Source organism: Trachypithecus francoisi, unplaced genomic scaffold (genome assembly GCF_009764315.1).
Source record: "Trachypithecus francoisi isolate TF-2019V2 unplaced genomic scaffold, Tfra_2.0 Lachesis_group8, whole genome shotgun sequence".
NCBI lineage: Eukaryota > Metazoa > Chordata > Mammalia > Primates > Cercopithecidae > Trachypithecus > Trachypithecus francoisi.
The window spans coordinates 48,752,695-48,764,780 of NW_022681473.1; the positions used below are offsets into that span (position 1 = coordinate 48,752,695).

The window sequence follows — 12,086 nt, forward strand, 5'->3', positions numbered from 1 at the left end:
GGGAGGAGGTGGTGGAAGTACAGAGGGAGAAATACAAGATAGCAGCACTTTAGTTATTTGTGAAACCAGACTGTTTGGTGTGTATAAAAAAATGTGGAAATTTGGGTTGGTGGTAAAAACCTTTCTTCAGCTTTCACAGACAATTACAATTTATAAAAATTCATGTCCTCGTGTGAGAGACTTTTCTATTTCTTTTCCTCAGAAGTTAGGATATATGTAATGTTATATAGTAGTCATATTTTAAGAGGGTATCTAAATTACTCTGCATTCCCTGAAATCAACTCTAGATGAGGAGTGTGTTAAATACATATTGTTCAAACTCCTCATTTCGTTTTCTCTCAAGGCTGCTCTCAACACTGACTTTTGTAGTGAAACAGCTCCAGTTGTATCTGATATAGCTGGTGTGGTTTCTCTGGTCAGAGATGGAAGGTAGAAATTGGATCTCATATTTCTCTGGGCCTTGAAATAAACGGACAGTGACATTCTTATTTTATTTCATAATTGTCTATGTAAGAATATAATTAAATGTTGATCATCTAGGTTAACCAGAAATAGCATGCTAGGAAAAGCATGGATGGTTAACAACCAACAAATATTTGTTAGAAAATTACTGTGTAAAAACTACAGTGAACCTCCCAGCCTTGTGTGTCAGTAGCTTTAACTACTTCCTCAACCAATTTTGTTGTCAAATTGCCCAGAATGAGAGTTAAATGGGTTGGTTAGAGAATTACCTACTCTATGTTTCTCTCTCCTTTTTAAAGTTGTTAACTAGTAATTAAATATCTCAAACTCTAGAAGTAGACAGAAAAGAAAAAGATAGCAAATCCTTTTACTAAGCTCTGATTAAATGAGTATTTAGAATGTCTAACCAGAATATTCAAAATAAAATTCTACAGGAATGGTATAAATTAGTAAAGAATAATTCAGATAATAATTGAAAATAATTAATAATTTATTTAATTTAGATTTCAGACACTTTTAATTCTAATAGCATCTGCCCTGGCATTTGACCAACCAGAGATGAAATTTTGCCTTCTGTATTTACTAGGTATGACCTTAAGTAAGATTTCATTTTTTATTGTTTTAATCAACAGTTTTGTGCTTTGGCTTTCTTATCAGTAAACAGGGATAATGACATTATTTAACTTCTAGAGTTGCTCTGAGAACTAAATGAAATAATACATGTAGCAGTGCTCAGCACAGTGCCTGCCTGGTACTTTCTAAGCATTTAGTAAAAATTATCTATGTATCTTTTCAACCATCTCTTCAACATCCATCCATCCATCATCTGTCCATTGGTTCATCCATTTATCCATCTTTTTTTTTTATGTTTCTGACAACATAAATTGATTATTTTGGGAGGCTTTTTTTTTTGCCAGGGAATATGCAGAACTTTTAAAATATGAGATGAATTTATTGTCCAGGATGTGTGCAAAGAGAAGACACCCCCAGAAAACCAGCTTATTTTAAGTCCTTTTTCATGGCTACTTTTTTCTGGTTGAAGATAATACCTTAAATTTATTTCTGCCTATTAATTTAATAATATTTAAATAATTGGGAAATATTTACTGAGTGTTTTCTTTGCACAAAACATTGTGCTAGGTATTGTGGGAATGTAGAGAAAGCTAGGATTTTGTTCTCACCCTTGAGAAGTTTGTAATGTGGTTGAGGTTACTTAGAAAATATAATGATATTATACATTTTAAAAAGATTATGTGAGGTAATATCCATTAAGTGTTGAATGAGTTATATAAAAATATCTAATAAGATCTAATCTCTGAGATCTTATTAGAGGTGTTTAGAAGAGGGGTAGATCATAGTTATCTTGAATAATCTCAGTTGGTTTCCTAACAATAGGAAAGTGAGGGAAATAGGGAAAGACAGGAAGAGCAAAGGCTATGAGGCAACAATAAGTGAAGTTTGACTAGTGAAGATAAATTTATAAAGATTGGTTGTATCTGGATGGAAGGCCTCAAGTGCCAGGGTCAGGAGTTTATACCTTATTTTGTCATTAGTGGAGAGCCACTGATGTTTTTTGATCAGGAGAGTGGCTTGATGAAGGGAGTAGCAGTAAGATTGATTTGGTGGAGGAGATACTAAAATAGAGAAAGTAGTTTAGGGTCTGTTTTAAGAGTTTAGATATGAGGTGTGAAAAAGCCCTGTGCTAAGATTATAAGCATGGTAAGAGAAATGAGCATAAGAAACATTAAGAAATAGCTGGTGGAGCTTCATGACGAGCTGGCATTGAGAAGCAAGGATAAAAATTAGGAGGTCGATACAGTGTTCATGTTTTGAACCTTGATGATTCTGACAGTGGTACTCTTCTGGGTGTGGATGAATGAGGGGAGGTGTTGAGGAAAATAGTGATGAATCTAGTTTTAAGATGTTTAATGTGAAATTGCAGAGCATATCTTGGTATAAATACTTCACAGTCATTTGAGGACTGTTGGATTTCTGGGAGATGAGAGAGTTTAGTGTTGGGGATATGGATATAATAATCTTAAGATGCTTGATAAAAAGAGTATAGAGAAAGAATAATGTTTAGATTGGCTGTATTAACATGGAATGGTATTTTCTGTGATTATCTATTCACTTTAATTTAAAACAATAAGCTATTTGCCTATCTCTCCCTCTCTGCCTTTTCCTCCCTCTTTCCCATAGTATTGATTGTCTACAATGTGTTGTGCACTGTGCTGGGCACTGGGGATCCAGCAATGAACAAGACGGATGAGCCCTGTCCTCATGAAATATACAGAATAAACTTGTTTTTTGATTAAACAAAATATTTTAATGAGTTCTCTTTTTTCCCATTTACCATAAGCTTGTGCTATGCAAGCATTTATCTCCCAGAGTCTGAAAGACATTCTCTGACAAGAAGTTTCCTTTTCTTCCTGTCGTTGATACTTTTTATTTTACTATATTGTAATAAATACTCTGTAGGAGTATAACTTCAGGAATTGATTAAATTACCCATCATCGAAGTTTAGGAAATACTGATTGCAATCCCCTTTGCCTGGGAGATTTTTATTGTGCTGAGCTTATAAGAAGTGTCTCTTGGAAAAAATTGTATTATATTATTTGAAAGTTCTAAGAGCAAGGAAAAAGATGCTTTTCTAAAACTGTCTTATTTCTTGCATCCAGACATTTCTGTTAATGATGTGAAGTTTATCTCAACTCAAAATAAAACGTGCAGCTGGAGATTGGACTTCCCTTTTCTCCTGTTTCTTGCTATCCTTGTTTTCCTTCTGATTTAGTCACCAATGTTCAACCAATGTCTTCATCTCACTCTTTCCTCTACTCCTTTGTAATAAAATAGAGGAATGGAGAAAGAGGAACACAATGCAAGATTGAGGAACACCAGTTGAGACTGATAACAGATGAAAGCATTTTTCTAAGGAAGGAGATAGTAGATTATCAATGTCTGGATTTGTATTCTAAGATTCAAGCTCAGGAGAGCCTATGTTCTTGATGATCCTCAGTTCATTTCACTGTCACCCTGGTGTAGTTAGCCTCCCCCTTTTTTGCTAAACTGGTCCATTTTTGTGCTAAATGATCATAAATGATGTTATTTAGAACAGAAGTATCTGTTATAAAATTGGAATGGAATATTAGGCATATCAGGCATTAGCTGTAGGAAATATTTCAAAATTGAAACAGTTAAAATGGAAATATCAGGCATATCAGGCATTAGCTGTAGGAAATATTGGTAAAATGGTATATCAGGCACATGGTAAAAATGGAATGTCAGGTGTATCAGGCATTAGCTGTAGGAAATATTTTCTTGCTTGCTGCTGCTGCTGCTGCTGCTTCTTCTTCTTCTTCTTCTTCTTCTTCTTCTTCTTCTCTTCTTCTTCTCTTCTTCTTCTTTCTTCTTTTCTCCTCCTCCTCCTCCTTCTTCTTCTTTCTTCTTCTTCCTCTTCTTCTTCTTCTTTTTTTTTTTTTTGACAGAGCCTTGCTCTGTCACCCAGGCTGCTGGAGTGCAGTGGCACACTCTTGGCTTACTGCAACCTCCACCTCCCAGGTTCAAGCAATTCTCATGCCTCAGCTTCCTGCAGAGCTGGGATTACAGGTGTGCACCACCATGCCTAGCTAATTTTCATATTTTTAGTAGAGACAGGGTTTCACCATGTTGGCCAGGCTGGTCTCAAACTCCTGACCTCACGTGATCCTCTTGCCTTTGCCTCCCGAAGTGCTGGGATTACAGGCATGAGCCATCACACTCGGCCTAGCTGTAGGACATATTTTCTGATAGAAATGACATTATTGATGGAAAAAGCCCTTATATTTAGAGTATTTTGAGAATGATAAGAGATTTTGCTGTATTGGAAGGAATGATGTAAATTTGAATGTCTTAAATCTTGAGTTAGTTATGAAAATAAAATCACTTTTCTAAGAGAACTTTTAAAATGTAGTTTGTTTGGAGCATTATCTATATTAATTATATTCATTTTAATTTGTATCTTAGGAATCTTTGGAGTGTGGGAGAACCATGTCAAATGTTCAGTCCTTTAATACTAATTTAGCTTCAGGTTACTGAGATCACTTTGGTAGTCAGTCAATATGGTTACCAAATTTGGATGAGAATTCCAGATGCTGAGTGGCTCAAAAACAGTTGTGGATATGTGTCCTATACTTTGTTATTTCTCTAAACTTGTGTAGAGATATTAAATCACTTTTGTGAGATGAATTTTCAACATTAAAAATAAAAGCTACTTTAGAAGACAAAAATGAAGCGTAACTCATTTAGAAAATTAAGACAAAAGCTTTTGAGGTTAGATCCTGCCTGTCCTTTTCATCCTTCAGGAAGGTTTCTAGGCTAGAAAGACATCTCTAAAAACAAAGTTTTTATAATGGAAAATGTGCTGACATACACTTTAATGATATAGTTTCAAATGGCAGTGATATAATTTGTAGGCCTTTGTGCTTGGAAATGTCTGGAAAGTTGTAGTGCTCTTATTAATATTTGTAGTCACTTTTTATGAATTAGTATTTCTTGTTATTTTTCATTTTTATTTAATTTAAGATAAATAAATCTTATTACTAAATAACATGAAGATTGCATCACAGCCTTCAGGATTAAAATGCACTCCTTTTTTGGGGAAGCAGATAGATGTGTTTACTATGTTGCGAGATTTAGATTTGATTTTTTGTTTTCTTCATGGTAATTATGTTTGCACTTTGCTGATCACTAGTTGTGCATTATTACAATGGAAGGTGACAATTTGATTGTCTTCAATTGGAGAAACAAGTAATTTTATATTCACTAAGCTGTCAGGTAACACTAACTCACAGTACTAAGAGCTCCTGGCAATGCAGCTTGGCACCTATATTTAACTGCTTTGATGCTTGTGTAACCTCTGCTGAATCAGAAATACTTTGCCGGCTGGAAATGGTTTTCAGACTTGTACAATGAGGTTTTCATTAAGTAGACAAACTGAAAATGAACTGCAAAGCCATGGTTGTTTTTCTCCTCCCCTTCTATCTCCTCCCCTCTTTTTTTCCCTCCCCTTCCCCTCCCTCTCTACTCTCACTCCCTTCCTCCCTCCCTCTTCTTTCTCTTCTTCTTGTCTCTTTGTGAATAGGAACCTGAAATTTATACCTTGTTTCATCACATGAAAGAGTGGACTTGGTATATTGCCTTATTTAGCTAAAGGAGAACCTCAGAGATGAACTTCTTTACATAGATTTGTTCAGTGTTTGTGTGAATTTTCGTATTTTGAAACAATCTATATAGTATCAATATTCATTTTCCTCTTTTTTTCTGGAAATATTGAAGAGGGAAATTCGAGTTAAGAATGGAAAAGTATACAGTGACAGTTTCCTACACTTTGTCTCTGAGAAGTTATTGTTCTGGTTTATGATTTTTATTCATATAATTGGATAAGATATCCTGTACTTGGGCTTCCATATTAATGGGCCAGTTTCAAGCTGACAGAGAGATGTCTGTTTATTCACTTAAAAAATTATAGTTCTCATTTTTTATGAAGAGGAGATTCAAAGTGAACTTACATAAATAAATTCATTCTGCTATTATTTTAGACAGCTTTCTTTCACTCCAGCCACACAGAGGTTTTTCATTGAGCTATAAAGTCATTGTGCTGGATTAACATCCTCTAAGTTAGTGTATATTTATAGTAGCCATTGTTAGGTTTTACTCTTATTGTTAAGTCACTGATTTTATTTATAAAATCTGCGCCTGGCTTTCCGAAGCAAAAATTCCAAATGTTACTGGTAGATAAACTGTGAGAAAACCATATTATTTCTATCAAGCAAAAAGTATAGATTGATGTTACATAAAGTCAAGTTGTTTTGATCCCAGGAAGAAATCAGATACTCAGGGACACTTAATAATTATAGGTTTTCCATAGGCAGTCAGTCAGCAGGCCAGTCGCTAGGCTGGTTGCCTGTCTCTTCCAGCAGATACTAACCAATTAGACAGAGGTAGTTACGTGATGTAACATTATCAGGAGAAACAATTCATGAGTCAAAGCATTCCAAGACATATGAGCTCTAGTCCAAAGAACAGTCTTAAGCTACATAAAGTGACAGCAATATTGTCAGCTAAATATAAACTCTAGAAACACAAACTTTGATGACTTAAGAAGAATCTGTTCCAGGTAGTTCTTGTTTTGTAAGAAGCTCAGAGGGCCTTTGAAGACAATTTTGCTGCTTTGCTGTGAAAAATTGGACCCTTAGAAAAGTCAAAATCCATTAATTTAAGCACTTTCTTAGACATACTTCAGGAGCTTCAAATGTATTTCATTTACCTCATCTCCATTGATTTGACAGCTAATTCAAATCAGTGAGTTTTCTTCTAATAGGTATTGTCCTCATGTGTTACCATATCTGTTCTGAAAGTGCTGCTACAAGCTCTAGAAGATAGGTTTATAACTTTCTAAGGTAATTCTGAAAACGGTTACCTTCTTTTCACCTGAATTTTCTAAATTACTTGGAAGAAAAAGAAAAATCTGGCAGAAGCAGAGGGAAGTTTGGAGGTGGATTGGGGGAGAGTAGGTGGTAGTGTTGTATAAAGTAATACAAATAATTAGTAAGCACCCTCTGACTTTACTGGAATGAATCAAGAAATGTTTTAAAAAGAATGTCTTCATTTTAATATCTAGAATTAAGGTGTACCATGCTACCCTCCCTTCCCCAAGACCCTTGAATGTGGAAATTAGATATATAAGAAGAGGGTTTTAAAATCATTCTTTGCCCTAGGCTGGGTGGACTGGTGTCCTTTGTAGAGGTTCCTGGGTATTGTGCTTTTTGGCAACTAAACATATTTGTTACTCATGTTCCTTAAAATGAGAGGCACTGTGTTATATTTTTGGAAAATTAGTTGTTTATTTCTCAGTATCAGCTCAAGTACAGCATTGTATTAACAGTGAATTATCTGACAGAAATAAGTCTACCAGATAGCCTGGAGCTGAGCTGCAAAAATAAGTGTGAATGTTGGCCTGAAGTTTTAATTTTTTTAAATAAGTAGAACAACTCTTAAAATGTTGCTTTATGTTAAAAACAGGACTTCTTTTGAATAAATGTAACACGCCTGGAAAGTGAATGCCATTTGATAATAATCATAAAAATAATGGAAATATTTTCAGAAATTCAGTTAAATATATTGCTATGATGAATTCAGTGACTCTTTTTTTTTTTTTTTTTTTTTTGTATTTTTTAGTAGAGACGGGGTTTCACCGTATTCACCAGGATGGTCTCGAACTCCTGACCTCGTGATCCGCCCGTCTCGGCCTCCCAAAGTGCTGGGATTACAGGCTTGAGCCACCGCGCCCGGCCGACTCTTTTTGATAATTATATACGTTTCAAATAATAGTTTTGAAAGATGGATACTTTTCAATCTGTAATTTAAAAAATGTAATTTTGAGTGATCATGCCTTATGAGAAAGTTTAAAAGTTTGAAATTTGTTTAAAAATAATCCTGACTTTAAACATATAACAATAACTGTGTTTAAAGAATAATGTCAAATCAAAAAAGTTCTAGAAAATATGATATTCTGAGACAGAGGACTTAATGTACATGTATCCAGCATTCTCATCATTTTATAAAGTCTTGGGCCAACTAATTTTGATTTATTGTTGCAGAACAGAAAATAAATTTACTGTCTGAGTAAGTTTGTAATAGCCCAAACATTCAGACTTTGTACTGGTGTTTTGGAGTAGAATAATTATCACCTTTCTAGAGGTGTTCCTACTGACTTCCTAGAGAACATTCTCAGTAAATGGAGGCTTTATCTCCAGCAATCTCATTTCCCAAAGTCCTAAGCCCGAGTTCTTCCCAGTGGCCTGGCATCCTGGGTTCACTTGATTGTTGGGCAGAGACATTTCAAACTCAGGAAACATATGATGGGAATTTAGTTTTATGTGTCCCAAAGATATTTACTTCTCTTTGAAGGTTTTACTTGATAATAGTCATGCCCCAGAAAACCATCTTGTTTAACCAATGTGATAAGTTGACAATGTAGTTTTTCTCTCTGATTATAATGTACTCTGTGTAGTCAATACACTGGTACCATGTGAGTGTAATTTCCTCTTTTATTTTATCTCCAATGCACTGTATTATAAATAAACAGTTAAAAAAAACACCAAACAAATCTGTTGCATCTCCTTTTAAGATTGTACCACTGTAGACACTTGTTCTAGTAAAGTAGAATTGGGCGCATTTGATTGCATTTAAATTTTTCATGCTTCAGCAGTTTGGCTGGGAGCACAGTAAAGAAAAATCCCATGAGCGAGGATAGTTTAGAATAATAGAACTTGATTTTGTGTATTATAGCGGCAACATTTGCGCTGCTTTAGTTAGGGTTGTGTCAGCACTTCCATTATAAACCCCTGTTTTCAGGGGGTATAACTAGGGAGATTTTTTTTTAATACAAATTAAAAAAACAATTCATTTGAATGATTTTTAAGTTATAATAGTGCAAAAATAAAACAAAGTATAGTCACATCGAAATTGACCATTCCGCAAGGATTTTGATTTTCTTTTGCTTATTAGTTGTATAAGGCAGCAGCTAAAGTAAGGTGCTGTTTTAATATGTTGGGGTTGAAAATTTTTGCAATGGAAAATTACTGACTGAGCATTAAAATAAATGTAAGCATTCCATGTGACACTTTAAAACACTGAAACGTGGGTATATTTGATTTATGAGTTTCTAAAGGAGAGTAACTGTGGTACAGTGGTTATAGTAAAGGCATTACCAAAAGTCAAGTGTTGTTGAAACTTCTAGAATACAGTTTGGTTGGTTGAGTAAAATGTTTTAAAGGGGAAAGCTAAAGTAAAGAAATGAATGAGATGTCATCAGGATTATTTAATAAAGTAATTATGCAAAAAATCAGTGAATCAGATCTAATAATCAGCAAATCTAAACTTTAATAAACTCTGCATTAAAAATAATTTGTGCACGTTTTATAACAAAACGCAAAACCACCACCCAAAACAAAAATCAACAACAAAACCAAATATAAAAAAAGATGTAAAGAAAAAAACCCCAACAATTTTACCAAAAGGAAATGCTCAAGGAAATACCTTGCTAAAAACAAAATCCATCTTTTTCTCCACTCGCAATGCATTTAAGAACTATAATAAAGTAAAAACAAGAAATTATATGATTTGGAAAAGTATTTTTGGAACAAAAAATGTTAATTCCTTTGCTAAGGAAAGGGATTTCAAAATTGAGTGTGTTTTTCTTGATTGTTAACCGTTGTTGTCCTACCTCCCCTGTCTCCTTTTCCTCTAACGATAGTGTGAACTGAGGATGAACACTCAGATTTAATATTGCTTTTATTGGCAGCTTATGTTTTATTTGAAACCTTAATACACATATGTATTTGTAGGTGCAAAATAAAAGACAAGTTGTGAGATGTTATAAATAGGTAGCATTCCTGAATGGCCACTGGAGGAATCACAAGAAGACCGTTGATGAATAGAGGTGAAGCCTTTCCTCACTAATTGTATTCAGCGTGTAATTTCTAAACTTCCCTCTGAATTTTGATTTTCAATTAACACTCCCCATTTGAAGATAATTTTCTATTTAATGTAATTGCAGGAAATAATTTATTGGCTGATTAAGACTGAGGACCCAGCCTTCCTTAAGAAAACATTCTAACAAACCATCCTTTAAACTCAACTCATAAATTTAGTCTATTTTTACAGCTGCAGAGTTGTATTTAATTAGGATTGTGCACTATTGTTCACTGGTGAAGTTTATAGTTGAAATTATTCTTAAGAGACTGTTTTCATTTTGAGTTTTGTCATGATTAATTTATACTAAAGCAGCAATCATAGACATTGCTATTGGAAGGAGCCAATTCACTTTATAATAAGAGGATATCTGTTGAGGGAACTAAAGTAACTGATTTTTGGATCATGACTTCCAACTGTGTTTAACTATTTTAAAAAGCAGAAGTACATTCATTCTTTTGTTTTTAACGTGAATGATTATTGATATTGTCAGTATCTGAAACAGGAAATCACTCTTGTTTGTGGCAAGCTCTTGATAAACTTGCAGAACAGTTATAATTTGCCTGGTTTTAATAATAGTAGTTATGGGGCCAGTAAAGTAAGCCATATAGTAATTCTAGAAGCATCCATTGGCTACCATTTTTCATAATCATGTATATGTTTGTTCATTTGTTATTATTGGTATAAATTGGTCAATAATATATCTGATTTATTGATATAGCACTCTTTAGAACATTTAATTCATTTCTTCTCAAATAAATGATAGGCATTCTTTTGCATTCCCTTGCCCCCATTGTATTTTCTAGTATCAAATTTAATAGATACAATTTTTGTTATTTGTAGAATGATTATTATAAATTGGTATCAGCATTTTAATATGTTTCAAAGCACTTCAAAAGCCTGTAATACTTTTATTTAGAACTGTGCATAATTAGATTAGCTGATCTTATATTAATTTTTTTCACTGTAGGATACTAAATCTGAGCCCCCTCATTAATTGTGAGAAATTTAGCATTAGCTGTTAAATCCTATGTAAAACATGGGCTGCTACATAAAAACTACTGTTTAAATTGGAATTAACTTAATTATTTTTCTTGCACTTGATATTTCCTTCACTGTAATATTCATGAAAGCATGTGACAGATTTGTAAATTTAACTGTTAATCTCAGATTTCTAGACCCTTTAATCAGTATTTATTTGTCTGTAGAAACAGTACTAGCAAGTTAATGATTTGCTAATTTGAAAAATGCTCATGTGGTTTCCTATGTTAACTGATTTGTGTGTTTTTTAAAAAATGGTATGAAATCAATTAATGTTAAATAGCAATTAAGGTGGAGATTTTATTCCTTTCATTACACAGCAGTTTTAGAGCTAAAGATGTAATAAACTAAAAACAATGTAAAGTTTTAGAAAAAATGCTAAATTTCCTCTTCTGTTAAGTTGTAAACTTTCAGTGGTTTTATTTTCAAACCATTTTGCCAAGAAATGCATCTTGATAAAATGATATTCTAAACATTTTGAAATTCTACTTAATAATCATGGTTTTCTGATTTTATATAAGAGTACAAAATGGAGACCTTGTCATGAAGAGTGTAGTTGATATTTATTTGTGGGCACATAAATGAATGTTCAGTATTGTATTTGGAGGTTTTAAATATTATACACAGTAGGCATTTTACTATTTTCATGGTAAATGCTTTGAATCTTTAATGTACTTTCTAATACAAAATAGAGGTATAGCTATTTCAGATACTCAATTCAAATGCTGCAAAATTGCCCTGAAACTAATCTAACAGTATCAGCCACTCAATCAATATGTCACTTAAAAGTTAAGTTACAACACTTGACTCATTTTAAAGGTCTTTTAACAAGCTTTAGATGGCACTAAGTAGTGTTAGGCCCAGCCCCAATAATGCAAAGTATAAACAAAGAAGTCAGGATCAGATTTGTTTAGGACTTTAATTATGAATTATTTACTCTCCTGATTATGTTTTCCTACATATATTTCTTTTGCTCCTACATAAACCATAGGAGAAAGTTGGATATTTGTGCTTTCAAATCGTCTTGCAAACTGACTCATTTGCCAGTTCATTCATTCGTTTTTTTCCA

General features: G+C 33.5%; 1 protein-coding gene across 30 annotated transcripts in view; it reads left to right on the forward strand.

The window, feature by feature from the left end:
- SOX6 (SRY-box transcription factor 6) overlaps positions 1-12,086 on the forward strand; it is a 692,888-nt gene that overhangs the window by 285,347 nt on the left and 395,455 nt on the right. For 2 of the 30 annotated variants that reach the window (XM_033206898.1, XM_033206895.1), the window contains exon 2: positions 9,850-9,944. The exons of 27 other annotated variants lie outside the window; for them this stretch is intronic. The gene's annotated coding sequence lies outside the window, so the exon portion shown is untranslated. Of the gene's footprint in view, positions 1-965; positions 1,049-9,849; positions 9,945-12,086 lie in introns of all 30 variants that reach the window. One more of the 30 variants, XM_033206894.1, reaches the window with a different exon arrangement.